This window comes from Phacochoerus africanus, chromosome 7 (genome assembly GCF_016906955.1).
Source record: "Phacochoerus africanus isolate WHEZ1 chromosome 7, ROS_Pafr_v1, whole genome shotgun sequence".
Taxonomy (NCBI): domain Eukaryota; kingdom Metazoa; phylum Chordata; class Mammalia; order Artiodactyla; family Suidae; genus Phacochoerus; species Phacochoerus africanus.
This window is the reverse complement of record NC_062550.1, coordinates 65101909-65117550: the sequence shown is the minus strand read 5'-3', so window position 1 is coordinate 65117550 and position 15642 is coordinate 65101909. Positions and strand designations below refer to the sequence as shown.

At 38.4% G+C, this 15642-nt stretch overlaps 1 protein-coding gene across 1 annotated transcript in view; it reads right to left on the bottom strand.

Annotated features, from left to right (window-relative positions):
- STYK1 (serine/threonine/tyrosine kinase 1) overlaps nt 1-15436 on the bottom strand; it is a 45783-nt gene extending 30347 nt beyond the window's left edge. Inside the window, exon 1 of the mRNA XM_047787544.1 lies at nt 15384-15436. The gene's annotated coding sequence lies outside the window, so the exon portion shown is untranslated. The remainder of the gene's footprint in view (nt 1-15383) is intronic.
- Between the last annotated feature and the right edge of the window lie 206 nt (nt 15437-15642).

The following is a 15642-nucleotide window of genomic DNA, read 5'->3' as shown; positions in this document are numbered from 1 at the left end:
GCATGTGCAGCATGTGGAAGTTCCCATGCTAGTGATCGAACCAGAGCTACAGCTGCCAGCCTACACCACAGCCACAGCAGTGTGGGATCTGAGCCACATCTGCAACGTACACCACAGCTCACAGCAATGCCAGATACCGGAGCCACTGAGCGAGGCCAGGGATCAAACCCGCATCCTCGTGGATTCTGGTCGGATTTGTTTCCACTGCACCACAATGGGAACTCCAGAAATAACCAATTTTAATAGCAGCCTAAGAAGAGCAGACCTAGAAAGATAAAGGTGGAGGTGGTGAAGGGGAGGTGCGTTACAGAAATTATAAACACACATTCTACCTTTCTTTTTTTCCCCGATCTTGCAAAATTGGAATATTCTTCAAAGTTTCTAAATAGAAAATCCCTTCAGAGTAATCCACAGCTGTTTCAACAACTTCACCTTGCACGTGGAAACTAAGAGCTAAGTGGAAAGGTGACTCACCTAAGGTCAGAAAATACATCAGAAATCTAATCAAGTGGGGAACCTTCTGATCATGAATACATTATTGGACCATCCTAAGAGTGGAACACAGGTGAGGACAAGACAGAGAGTGAATTCAAGGTCACTCGGTGGTATGGGACCTACCTGGGCATCAGAAGGGATGTTCAATTCTCAGTGTCAAAAAGCCATTCTACTCCCACACTGTAAGCAAGTAAACCACCACGGTACTTTCTGGGCCACTGTATCACACCTTCCTGCTAAAGAAACTATAAAAAGAGTAACCCTGCCTTCCATTTCTTACTCTGCTTTGCAGGTCCACTATGAGATGCAGCACAAACTCCACCAATTCCATAGAATTCTAAACATGTACAACCAGAAGAGCCTTTTAAAAGCAACAAGAACAAGAACAAAAAACCCTAACCTCCTTCACTTACAGATGAGAAAACTGAGTCGGAATTTAGATGTCTTCCAACAGTTAAGACTAGCATCATGTGACTTGAATGCCCATTGGGTGTGCTTTTACTACAGTTTCCCACTCTTCAAAAGGCTAACTGGATATTAGACCTCTTTTTATTAAGCTGAGTTTTGTCGGATTCATTTTCACTGCACCACAATGGGAACACCAGAAATAACCAATTTTAATAGCCACCTAAGAAGAGCAGACCTAGAAAGATAAAGGTGGATGTGGTGAAGGGGAGGTGCTAGTTCTTAGAATTCATAATGTGCCTATACTTGCCTAGTTTCTTCTGCATGCCAGGTCTTCAGGCTGCACATCTGTCTGGATGAACCCCTGGAAATCTGCCCCATGCATTTCCAAGGTTGAACAGACTTTACATTCCAGTTGTATTTTTCTTGCTAGCATTGCAGGGATTTAAGAATTTTCTACTGAATATTCTGCTTATTCAGTCCTCCACCAGAACTCATTTTGATTCATACTAAGATATCAGCCCCAAGGAATAATGAAGAGGTCAGGCTTGGGGCTAAAGGGAAAGATCACGAGGTAGGAGGCAGGACAGCTCCAGATCAGACTGGTTGGATTGGTGGAACGTGCTTATAAATCTGGTGGAAAACGAGGCAGTCAAGACAGATTTTCAGCATTCCCTTAGCTCCCCTCCCCGCTTCCTTGAACCGTAAGCCAAACTTGTCACTTCTACTGGGGATAAACAAGTCCTTTCATGCTGCTGTAGCCTCTGAGTAGCCAGAGGCAGCACTGACTTTGGGTCCCAGCTGAAGAAGTATCATGCAGCACGTAGACAAATGTCAGTAGGCACTTCCCCTGTCTGGGCTAAGCCAACCCCATCTGACTTCAAAGGGACCTTGGAGAAGTTTATCCTAATGATACAAACTAGAGGTGGTTTTGACATGTAGTTGGTACTAATAGCTCATTACCGTCAGGAGTAGAAGTGCTTAGGAGTATCTTGTCTAAACTCTGATTTATCATCTTTGGCAAATATTTTTGTCATTCAGGTGACAGCATAATATGATTCTAAAATAACTGGTGTCTCCTAGAGTTGTTCAACACAACACCCCACATTTACCCAACAACACAGAACATTTGTTAAATCATTCAAAACTGATAATAAGATGAAAGCTAATAACGGTGATGCTTTCTTCAGGAAGCTAATTGGGTTAAAATATGAGTATTATGTATTATTGAGATTTTTCCCTGACCATGATAAATACTCTGAAACACTTTTTTTCTTAAATTTTAGCATCTGCTACAATTTGTTCTTAGTAGAATTCTAATGCAGCCTAGAATTATATACATATAACAATTTAAATTTAAATCATTGTTCTAGAAACAGCACCTTATTAGTATGTTTTTTTTTTTACCCTACAACTTTAAGAACTACTTTTTTTTTCTTTTTAGGACCACTCCTGTGGTATATGGAAGTTCCCAGGCTAGGTATCAAATTGGAGCTGCAGCTGCCAGCTTACACCACAGCCACAGAACCCCAGATCCTTAAGCCACTGAGTAGGGCCAAGGATTGAACCCACATCCTCATGGATACTGGTCAGGTTCATTACCCCTGAGCCACAACAGGAACACCCCAAAACTACTATTAAATATATAAAGATGAGGAAATTTACTAGGGCCGAAAATATAAGATGTTAACAGCTGTAAAAGAAAAAAAAAATGAAACAGGGTTCCTTTTTATTCATCATTCTTACCAGTAATTTAGTCTATAAAAGTATAGGAGTTCTCTGGTAGCCTAGCATTTGAGGATTCGGCATTGTTACTGCTGTTTGATCCCTGGTCCAGGAACTCCCACATGGCATGTGCGTGGCCAAAAATAAATAAATAAGAGTGTAAGTCCAAAAAATTCAATCACTATCTTCAAGTTGCTGTGATCATGCAATTGTTAATTGGTTGTGTTGAGGAGGTGGGGCCAAGAGGACAGAGTAAAAGACCCTGAGCTCACCTCCTCCCATGGCACTCCAAAGTTACAACTATTTACAGAGCAATTATCAATGAGAATGACCTAAAGACAAGCACAAAAGATTTTTTTGGTCTTTTTTTGTGGGGCAGGGTGCACCCATTTCATATGGATGTTCCTGGGCTAGGGGTTGAATCAGAGCTGTACCTGCCAGCCTACACCACAGCCACAGCAATGCTGTATCTGAGCCACATCTGTGATCTATACCACAGCTCAGAGCAATGCCGTATCTGAGCCACATTTGTGATCTATATCACAGCTCACAGCAATGCCAGATGCTTAAGCCACTGAGCAAGGCCGGGGATCGAACCTATGTCCTCATGGATACTAGTCAGGTTTGGGACCACTGAGCCACAATGGGAAGTCCACAAAAGATTTTTCATATCTAAAAATTCAAAGAAGAAACCACAATGAGATAGGTAGGAGGAACAGAAAACTGTGTATTCAAGACCCACACCCCCTGCTGAGTGACCCACAAACTGGAGGATAATAACAATTTCAGAGGTTCTTGCCAAGTAATGAGGTTCTGAGTCCCACACTGGGCCCCCAAGCCTGGGCCTTCCTGCACCAGGAAGATGAACCCACAGACTAGCTTTGGTTTTGAAGGCCAGTAGGGCTTGCATAGAGAGATTTGGAGGGCTGTAAGAAAAAGAAATTCATTTTTAAGGATCTCACACAAAATCTCACATCCTCTAAGACTCAGTGCAGAGGCAGTCATTTGAAAGGAGCCTGGGTTGGACTCCTTGTGCTGACCTTGGAGAGCCTCTCAGAGAGGTAGGAAGCAAATGGGATTCCCTCTGGGGACAAAGGTGCTGTCAGCAGTCATTCTGGGGAGCTCATTCTACCATAATGACACTGGTGCTGGCAAGCAACATTTGGGAATCCTCCTTCTAGCCATGTAGCACCAAGGGCTTACTCACAAACTAGCCAGTTGGCACAAGTCATAGGACCCCAGAAACCAGCCATGTGAGGTAACAGCTCTACCCACCAGCAAGCTGGAATCACCCTTGAGACCTTCTCAGAACCCCAAAAGCAGCCACTCTCAGACCCAACTCCATAAACTAGTGGACCAGAATCCTCCAAGTGAGGCAGAGTCTGGAGGCCAACTGGGCTGGGGGCAAGCCCCACATACTAGCACACCACAGCAGAAGGGCCCATGCAGCTCACATAGGGGGCATACCTAGAGTATATAATTCTGGTGACTAAAGGGGAGTGTGCCTCCATAAATAAGCCACTTCATCAAGATTGGGATATGTAACAAACCCACCGAATATATATATAAATAAAAACTGAGAACTAGGCAACAAGATAAAATCCCATAAAAAGAACTAAGATAAATGAAAATATGCAAAAGACCCAGTCAAGAGTTTAGAGTAATGAATATAAATAATTTCAATGAATTAAGGAGAAGAAAGAATAAACACAGTGAGAAGTTTAATAAAGAATTAGAAAATATAAAGAAGTACCAAACAGAACTGAAAAATACAATAACTGAAGTAAAAATCACACTTGGAGGAAGAATGGTAGATTAGATTATACAGGGACTGGATCAGTGAAGTACGAAACAGAGTAGTGGAAATTACTCTGAACAGAAAAAAGAAAAAAAATTTCAAAATGAGGATAGTTTAGGAGACCTTTGTATAACATCAAGTGTACTGACATTCACATTTTAGGAGTCCCAGAAAGTGATAATAGAGTAAGAGGCAGAGAAATTATTTGAAGAAATAAAAGCTTAAAAATTCCATAATTTGGGGGGGGGAGAGATCCAGGTCCAGAAATCACAGAGAATCCCAAACAAGATGAACCCAAAGAGATCCACGCCATGACACATTGTAATGGAAATGACAGACCTTAGAGAATCTTAGAAGCCACAAGGGAAAAGCAACTACTTTGTTCATGTGAGCTCCCATAAGACCATCAGCTAACTTTTCAGCAGAAACTTTGCAGGTCAGATGAGAGTGGCATCATGTCTTTAAAGTAAGAAGAGGAAAAAAAATCTATAACCACAAACACTCTTCCTGACAATGCTATTATTCAGATCTGAAAAAGAGATTTACAGCCAAATAAAATCTAAAAGAGTTGAGCACCACTAAATCAGCTTTTCGAGAAATGTTAAAGGGACTTCTCTAAGCAGAAGAGAAAAAGCCACAACTAGAAATATAAAAGTCATGAAAGGAAAAATCTCATTGGTAAAGGCAAATGTACAGTAAAGATAGTAGATCAACTATTTACAAAGCTAGTAGAAAGGTTGAAAGATGAAATTAGTAAAGCATCTGTATCTATGATAATAGTTAAGGAACGTACAAAATAAAAAGATGTAAAATATGGTCTAAATAACACTCAGTATGTATGGGGAGGTTAAATGTAGGGTTGTTAGAATATATTTGAACTTGAGATCATTAAGTTAATAATTGTGCAAATATTTAGGTTGCTATATATAAATTTCATAGTAACCACAAACCAAAAATCTAAAATAGATACACACACACACACACACAGAAACCCTATATAGCACTAAAGATTGTCATCAAATCACGAGGGAAGAGAGCAAGTGAAGATGGGAGGAACAAAAAAGAATGACAAAGACAATCCAAAAACAACTAACAGGAGTTCCTTCATGGCTCATCAGGTTGGGGATCTGGCATTGTCACTCTGGCTCTGGTTACAGCTATGGTGTGGATTTTATCCCTGGCCCAGAAATATCTGCATGCCATGGACAAGGCCAAAAAAATTTTTACAAAAAACAAGTAACAAAATGGCAATAATTACACATATACCAATAATTACATTAAATGTAAATGTACTAAATACTCTAATCAAAAGACATAGAGTAGCTGAATGGATTTAAAAAAACAAGAGACTCACTTCAGATCTAGAGACACATAAGACTGAAAGCAAGGGGAGAGGAAAAAGTACCCCATATAAATGAAAACAAAAAGAAAGCTGGGGTAGCAATAATTATATCAGACAAAATGGACTTTAAAACAAAGACTAACAAGAGACAAAGAAGACATTACATAATGACCAAGGGAGCAATCCAAGAAGAAGATATAACAGTTGTAAATATAGATGCACCTAACACAGGAGCACCAACATGCACAAAGCAAATATTAACAAACATGAAAGGAGAAATTGACACTAACACAACAAGAGTAGGGGAACTTTAACACACTGGTTACAGCAATGGACATATAATCATCCAAACAGAAATGCATAAGGAAACACTTGCCTTAAATGATAGATTGGATCAGATAGACTTTATAGATGTAAATAGAACATTCTATTCAAAAGCAGCAGAATATACATTCTTTTCAAGTGCACATGGAACATTTGCCAGGACAGATCATATGCTAGGCCACGAGTCTCAATAAATTTTAAATGATTGAATCATATCGAGCATCTTTTCCAACTGCAATAGTATGTGACTTGAAATCAACTACAAGAAACTATAACATGTGGAGGATAAACAATATGCTATTAAAGAACCAATGGATCACTGAAGAAATAAAAAAGAAATTTTTAAAAATACCTGAGGACTAATTAAAATGGAAGTACAATGATCCAAAATCTATGGGACACAGCAAAATTAGTTCTGAAAGGGAAATTAATAGAAATATAAGCCTACCTCAGGAAATAAGAAAAACCTCAAATAACAACCTAAACTTGCACCTAACAGAACTAAAAAATAAAGAAAAAATAAAACCTAGTAAGGTGTTCCCATTGCGGCTAAACAGTAATGAAACTGACCGGTATTCATGAGGATGAGAATTCAACCCCTGTCCCTGCTCAGTGGGTCAAGGATCCATCGTTGCCATGAGCTGCAGTGTAGGTCACAGACATGTATTGGATCTGATGTGGCTATGTCTGTAGCATGGGCCAGTAGCTGTGGCTCCAATTTGACACCTCTGCTGGGAACTTCCACATGCTGTGGGTGTGGCCCTAAAAAAAATAGTAGAAGAAAAAATTATAAAGATCAGAAAAGAAATAAATAAAATAGAGACTTAAAAAATAAAGAACAATGAAACTAAGAGCTGCTTCTTTGAAAAATTAGACAAAATTCTTAAGCCTTTAATCAGACTCATCAAGAAAAACAGAAAGAGGGCCAAAGAAATAAAATAAAAAAATAAAAGTGAGAAGTTACCACCAAAAGCACAGAAATACAAAGGACCATAAGAGACTACTACAAACACCAATGAAATGCACACTCTAGAAGATATAGATAAATCTAGAAAGATATAGTCACCCAAGACTGAATTAGGAAGAAACAGAAAATATGAACAGACCAATTGCCAGTATGAAATTGAATCAGTAATCAAAAATATCCCCCCAAAAGAAGTTTAGGACTAGATGCCTTTACAGGTGAATTCTGCCAAACATTTAGAGAATTAACACTTAACCTTCCCAAACTATTAAAAAAAAAAACTGAATAGAAAGGAATGCTTCCAAACTCATTCTACAATGCAGGCATTACCATAATATCAAAACCAGGCAAATATACCACAAAAAAAAGAATATCAGATGCCGATATTACCGATGAACATTGATGCAAAAATTTTCAACAAAATATCAACAAGTAGAATTCAACAATACATTAAAAGGATCATACACCATGAACAAGAGGGATTTATTGCAGGGATGCAAGGATGGTTCAATATCCCCAAATCAAACAGCATGATACACCACATTAACAAATCAAAGAATAAAAATCCTATGATCATCTCAATAGATGCAGAAAAAGCTTTTTATAAAACTCAATATCCATTTACGACAAAAACCCTCAGCAAAGTATATATAAAGGTAACATATTTCAACATAATAAAGACCATATATGTCAAGCCCACAGCTAACAGTGAAAAGTTGAAAGCATTTCCTCTAAGATCAGGAACAAGACAAGGACGCCCACCCACACCACTTTTATTCAACACAGTAGGGAGTTCCTAGCCACAGCAATCATAGAAGAAAAAGAAAAACAAGAAATTTAAATGGAAATGGAAGAAGTAAAACTCTTTGAAGATGACATGATATTATTTATAGAAAACCCTGAAGATACACTCAAAAAGCTACCAGAACTAATACATAAAGTTGAAGGATACAAAACTAAAATATAGAAATAAGTTCTGTTTCTAAATACTAACAATGAACAATGAAGCAGGAAGAGAAATTAAGAAAACAATCCCACTTACAACTGCATCAAATAGAACACAATTCCACAGAATAAATCTAGCCAAGGAGGTAAAAGATCTGTACTAAGAAAACTCCAAGTCACTGATGAAAGAAACTTAAAAGAAAACAAACAGATGGAAAGCTATACCATGTTCGTGGGTTGGAAGAATTAATACTGTTAAAAGGACCATACACTGCAAGGCAAACTACAAATCCATGTAATCCTCATCAAAATACCAATGGTATTTTGTACAGAATTAGTACAAATAATTCTCAATTTGTATAGAAGCACAAGAGACCCCCAATGGTCAAACTATCTTCAGAAAGAACAAAGCTGGAAGTATCACACTCCTTGATTTGCAACTATACTACAAAGCTAAAAAGTGATGGTAATCAAAACAGTACAGTATTGGCACAAAACTGACACATAGGTCATTGGAACAGAATAGCCCAGAAATGAACACACACTTACATGGTCAATTACCCTATGACATAGGAAGAAAAAATTTATAATGGGGAAAAGACAGCCTTTTCAACAAATGGTATTGTGAAAACCAGACAGCAACATGCAAAAGAATCCTTTCTCACAAGATATACAAAAATAAACTCAGAATGGATTAAAGACTTAACTGTAAAGACCTGAAACCATAAACTCCTAGAAGAAAACACAGGTAGTATGCATTTTGACATAGCAATATTTTTTTGAATATGTCTCCTCAGGCAAGGGGAACAAAAGAAAAAAAATGCAATGAAACAAAACAAATGGGACTACATCAAACTAAAACATTTTTGCACAGTGAAGGAAACCCTCAGTAAAGTGAAAAAGCCACCTACTGAATGGAAGAAGATATTTGCAAACAATATATCTAATAAGAGGTTAATATATAAAATATACAAAAAACTTACACTCATCAAAAAAAAAATACTCAATTAAAAAATGGGCAGAGGACCTGAAGAGAATTTTTCCAAAGACATACAGGTGGCCAATAGACACAGAAAAAAATGCTCAACATCGCAAATCACCAAGGAAATGCAAATCAAATCACGATGAGATAATGCCTCACACCCATCAGAATGGATTTTCTCAAAATAATAACAAACAAACAAGTGTTGGTAAGGATGTGGAGAAAAGGGAACCCTAATATGCCATTAGTGGAAATGTAAATCAGTGTGGTCACTAAGGGGAACAGGTCCTCCAAAAATTGAAGACAGAACTACCATATAATCTAGAGATTCTTCTTCCGTGTAATTTTCTGAAGAAAAAAATACTAATTCAAAAAGATACATGTACCCCCATTTCACTGCAGCATATTCATAATAGCCAAGGTATGCGAGTAACCTAAATATCTATCAATAGATGAATAGACAGAAAATATGTGAGATAGATGGATAGATAGATAGATGAGATAGGCAGACATACAATGGAATATTATTCAGTCATAAGAAGATAAAACCTTGCCATTTGTGACATTGATGGACCTAGAGGGTATGATTCTATATAAACTAAATCAGAGAGAAAAACAAATACCATGTGATTTCACTTACATGTAGAATCTGAAAAACAAAGCAAATGGATAAACACAGCAAACAGAGGTAGATTCATAGATACAGACAACAAACAGGTGGTGGCCACAAGGGAAGAGGGTAGGGCAATGTGTGAAATAGTTGAGGGAGATTAAAAGGTTCAAACTTCCAGGTACAAAATAAATGAGCCATGAGTATGAAATATATAACAGGAAATACAGTCAATAATATTGTAATAACTTTGGTAACAGATGGTAACTAGACTTATTGTGGTGACCATTTTGTGATGTACAGAAATATCAAATCACTATTTTGTCCACCTGGAACTAACATAGTTTCATAGTTCAATTATATTTTAGTTAAAAAGGAAAAGAATTGTCTCTACTGGCAACTGGCTACTGCAATGCCAAGAAGGTTTGTTATTATAAATAAGAAAACAGATTTGGTGCAGGAGACAGATAATACTTAAAAGCTGAGCTAGAACTTAGACCAATGAGGATTAAAGAAAGCATGAGCATCAAAAATTTCTTCTAGTCCCTGAAATCTCACCCTTAGGGAATGGCATTCACAGCATGATACAGCTGAAAAGTACACTACCCAATCCAGCTGGAGTTTTAAGGAGAGGAAAGTTGTGGAGAAGGTCACCTGAGCTAAGGGATGGATAGGACCCTGAGCTAAGGGATGGACAGGACCCCCTTCACTTCGTCCCCATTTTCCTTTTCTTATTTTTATCTCCTCAATTAAATTCTAACCTATATCCTCATTACCATTCAGGTGAGGAAATGCAGAGAAATTATGAGAAATTTAAAAATGGAAGACTCATTTTTTTTTAATCTCAAAGATTTAAATCTTGGAAGAAGTACCCCACCCCCCAAGGTTTGCCAGTCTACCTCAACCTTTCATTTTCTAAGGCAGAATAATAACAATTAAAAAAACAACTAAGCACACTGAGGTACGTACTTTGTTCTTTCCCTGCCATCACCCCACAACACAAAGTGCCAGAACTTAAAACAGATTTCAGGTCCTTGGACTCAGGACAGGACTCTTTCCACTCTACACTGAAGTCCATGTAATTATTTTCTTTTTCTGTGTGTATATTTGTTCTCTTCTACATTTATTTTTTCCAGTTAGTTACCTGTATCCAAGTAATGATATGATATATTAATATAGAGCATTGAATACCTAACATACTTATTCAGTTTTCCTATGATTAACTGTTTCTTCCCAACCAGACAGTAATTTCTTTGAGGGTCTTCTCAATTTCTCTACTTCCTTTTCTTAGCACACCCCAGAAGTAGGCACAGAACAGTAGTCTGGTGGGGAGTTAGAAAAGAGAGCATGAAAGACTTCATGAGAATAAGAATTTGGGGACTTTGGCTATTTTCTTCCAAGCACCTGGAAACAGGGCTTTTTCTGGGTGCATTTCAGTATGGGTTTACTACACACTACAGTAGCTCAATGGTTCACAACTATCAGTAGCTGTCAATGAGTGGTGGGAAGAAAGCTTGGTCTGAAATGAATGAACAACAAAGATGGGGACAGAATTTGTAACAGGAGGTCACAACCACAAAAATAAAAGGGAAAGACGGGAGACAAAATGGGTATGATGTTGAGGGACTGATAGGAAAAACAAATTAAGAAAAAGAGAAGACAGAGATATGACCAATCAAGATGGTGGAGTAGGAGGAGGTCCCACCCCCTTCCACACATACATCAAAAATACACCTACATGTGGAAAAATTCTCACTGAAAATTAATTACAGAATGGCAGAAAGACTCCTCAATCAAGGCTGTAAGAATGAGCCACATCTAATTGGGTAACAAGGGAAAAGAAGCAGTCAGGTCAAGACCTGTGCCCCTGAAAGGCGATTCAGGGGAAAAGGAAGATTACACAGGTGGAAAGTGAGGAGTGAACAGTTCAAGCCACTTATTGGGCACTCTAGTCCTAGGTTCCTACACAGGGGAGACGATCCCCATTGGCTTGTTGGAAGACCACCACTGGGACTAACAGTACTGCAGAGAGCCTGGACATGCACTTGCTTGCCCCAGCCTATGCAGATAGAACACTCCAACTCCTCTTACTTCAGATCACATTGGGGCACTGGATCTGAGGTGGCCATGAATGGTAAGAAGGCTCAGCTGTAAGACACAGTCCTGTGGCAGGGCCTGGGTGGGGCAGTGGCACCCATTGATGGCGCTCACTCAAGCAGCACTTCAGAAGAAGCTCATATCTTTGAGGTGGCCAGTCCACCCCAGCTGACTCCCCAATACATATCTCAGGTCCACATAAGCATCGCCTTCCCTGTGGTGATACTCCACAGTAGAGTTGGAGGGGGCAGAGGCTGAGGTCAGCGATCAGCTGTGTGGCACAAAAGGGACTTGGATCCAAGGCTGCATCTGAGCAGAGTAAGGGAAACAACTGTGGGAGTCTGCATACGCAGCACATCAGAGACAATTCGGACCTCAGTCTGTGACTGAGCAAACAGCCCACATGGCTCCCCTTGCTTCAGCACTACCCTCCTCTGGGACAAGGATCCCAGAATAGGTAGAGGGGAAAACACACACTTCAAGGGAACAGAGCCAGCTCAGCCCAATCCTCAGGGCTTCTGCTCCAGCAACTTGGGGTCAGATCCCAATAGGGCTGTGATAGCCTCTGAGAGGAGGAAAAGTTCTGCCTCATACTAACTCCAAACCTAGCTCCTCCATCTCCAGCCCCACCTCCTACGAAGGTGAGAGCTGCCAGCACACACTGAGGAAAGATATGACCTGTATCCACATTAAATCCAGCGCTCCCCCCAAAGGCACCGGATATACACAGACTATATAGAAAAGCTTCTACATAAGAACAGCTCTTTATGACAGAGGTAACTGTTTCACCTAAATTCATAGAGGCAGAGAACGTTAAGCAAAATGAAATGGCAGAGGAACTGCTCCCAATTAAAAGAGCAAGGAAAAAACCCTGAAAAATAAATAACAGAACAGAAATAAACCATTACTAGGTAAAGAATTCAAAGCCTCAGTAATAAGAATGTTAACTGAGTTAGGGAAAGGGATAGATAAAAACGGTGATAATTTTAACAGGGAACTAGAAAATATTAAAAAAAAACCCTCAATCAGAAATGAAGAATTCAATAACTGAAATAAATAACACACTAGAATAAATGAATATCAAATTAAGTAATACAGAAAAACACATAAGTGATTTGAAAGATAGAACAATGGAAATCATCCAATCATAACAGCAAAAAGAAAGGCAAGTTTTAAAAAATGAAATCAATCGAAGATATCTCTAAGATAATATTAAGTGTACCAATAGTTGCATTAAAGGAGGTCCCAGAAGGAGAAGAGAGAAAAAAGGGAATCAAAAATCATTTATAATTGCTTCAAAAAAAATAAATACCTAGGAGTAAACCTAACTAAGGAGGTAAAAGATCTGTACTCAGAAAACTATGAGACACTGATACAAGAAATTGAAGATGACACAAACAGATGAAAAGATATACTATGTTCATGGATTGGCAGAATTAATGTTGTTAAAATGATCATATTGCCCAAGCAATCTACAGATTCAATGCAGTTCCTATCAAAATATTGATGGGTATTTTTCACAGAACTAGAACAAATAATGAAGAAAGTTGTATGGAAACACAAAAGGCCTCAAATAACCAAAACAATCTTGAGAAAGAACAGAGCTGGAGGTATCATTGTCCCTAACCAGACTAGTCTATAGCAATCAAAACAATATGGTACTAGCACAGAAACACATACATACATCAGTGGAACAGAACAGAGAGCAGAAATAAACCCAGGCACTTTTGATTAATTAATCAACAACACAGGAGGCAAGAATACACAATGGAGAAAAAGTCTCAACAAGCAGTATTGGGAAAACTAGACAGCTACATCAATGAGTTTTGAACCCCCTCACATCATATGCAAGAATAAACTCAAAATGGTTTAAAGACCTAAATGTAAGACCTGAAATCATAAAACTTCAAGAAGAGAACATAGGCATTATACTCTTTGATATAAATCGTAGCAATAATTTTTTTGGATCAGTCCCCAAAGGCAAAAGAAATAAAGACAGAAATAAACAAATGGGACTTAATTAAACTTAAAGACTTCTGCACAGTAAAGGAAACCACTGAAAAAATGAAAAGACAACCTATGAAATGGGAGAAAATATTTGCAAATGATATGACCAACAAGAGGTTAATATACAAAATACATAAATAGTACACAAAACTCAATATCAAAAATCAACCCAATCAAAAAAAAAAAAGAAAGAAAAAAAAGAAACAGTCAAAAGGCCTGAATAGACATTTTGCCAAAGATGTACAGATGGCTAACAGGCACATGAAAAGATGCTCAACATCGCTAATCAGCAGGGAGATGAAAATCAAAACCACAATGAGATATCACCCCACATCTGTTAAAATAGCTTTAAATAACAAATGTTGAAGAGGATGTGGAGAAAACGAAACTCACTACATTGTTAGTGTGAATGTAAACTGGTACAGCCACAGTGGAAAACAGTATGGGTGTTCCTCAGAAAACTAAAAATAGAACTAACATATGATCCAACAACTCCACATGTAGGTGTGTATCCAGAAAAAGGAAAACACTAATTTGAAAAGATAAATGCACCTCAATGTTCACAGCAGCATTATTTACAATAGCCAAAAAAAGAAGCAACACAAATGGCCATCAACAAATGGATAGAAAAGACATGAGATGATAGATAGATAGATAGATAGATAGATAGATAGATAGATAGATAGATAGATAGATAGATAGGGACATAGGCATAGATATAATGGAATATTACTCAGCCATAAAAATGATATTTTGCCATTTGCACAACATGGATGCATCTGCAGAGTATTACATATTGTGAAATAAGTCAGAACAAATACGAATTTCACATTTATTTGTGGAATCTAAAAAAATAAAATGAATGTATACAGCAAAACAGAAACAGATCCACAGATATAGAAAGCAAACTAGTGGGGAAAGAGAAGCAGGAAGGGGCAAGATAGAGGTAGAAGATTAAGAGGTACAAACTACTTTGTAGAAAACAGATAAGCAACAAGCATGTATTGTACAGCACAGGGAATTATAGCCATTATTTTGTAATAACTTTAATGGAGTATAATCTACAAAAATACTGAATCACTATGCTGTACACTTCAAACTAATGTAATATTATAAATCAACTATACTTTAATAAAAAAGACATATTAAGAAGAAAACTAAAATTTGATTAACAAAGAACAGCATATCCCACTGTACAATTTTTAAGCCTGAGTACAGATATCATCTCATTTAAATATCACGACAACCCCATGACGGAATTACATTGTTATGTTTACCAGATGCGAAGCTGAGGCTGAAGAGCAGTGAGTCCGAAGCCACATCTGAACATACGGAATTCCTGTACTTGCTTATTTTTATCCCCCCTCTCCTGATTGCCTTCTCTCCAGAAATACAAAGACGCTCCTCAGCACTTAGCTTTCTGGCTGCCTCTGGCCTTGCCAAAATTGCTGAGGCAAATTTAGTCTTTCCTTAAAGTAAGACAGACTAAAACCCATGAGATGCTTGTTCCAAAGAAATATAGATTCATTCACCAGGTGATTGTTGTATGTTCACATAAAACACAGCCACTCGCAACCATCCCACTTGCGGCTGAGTCCCTCTTTTGCTTCCCAAACACCCAAGTCCACCCCTAGCTGCATCACTGCCACCCCCTTCCCACCCTTTGAACGCCCAAGCCCTTTTCACTACCGTTTCCCTCCTCCGGCCACTCTATTTCAGATGAAACTGGCCCAACCAGGAAAAAAAAAAAAAAAAAAAAACGTTTTGGGCAGGGCACGTAGTGCCCGCCTCAAGGAAAGGCTTTTCAGTCCCTCCTTCCCAATGAGGAGGTGGCTGCCGGCAAAGGATGGAGTTTGGGCGGGCTCCCCACAAAGGAAAGTCTGCGGGCACTGAGGTTTCCGGGACTCACCACACATTAGCCAGCAGGAAACCTCTGCCGAAACTGTAA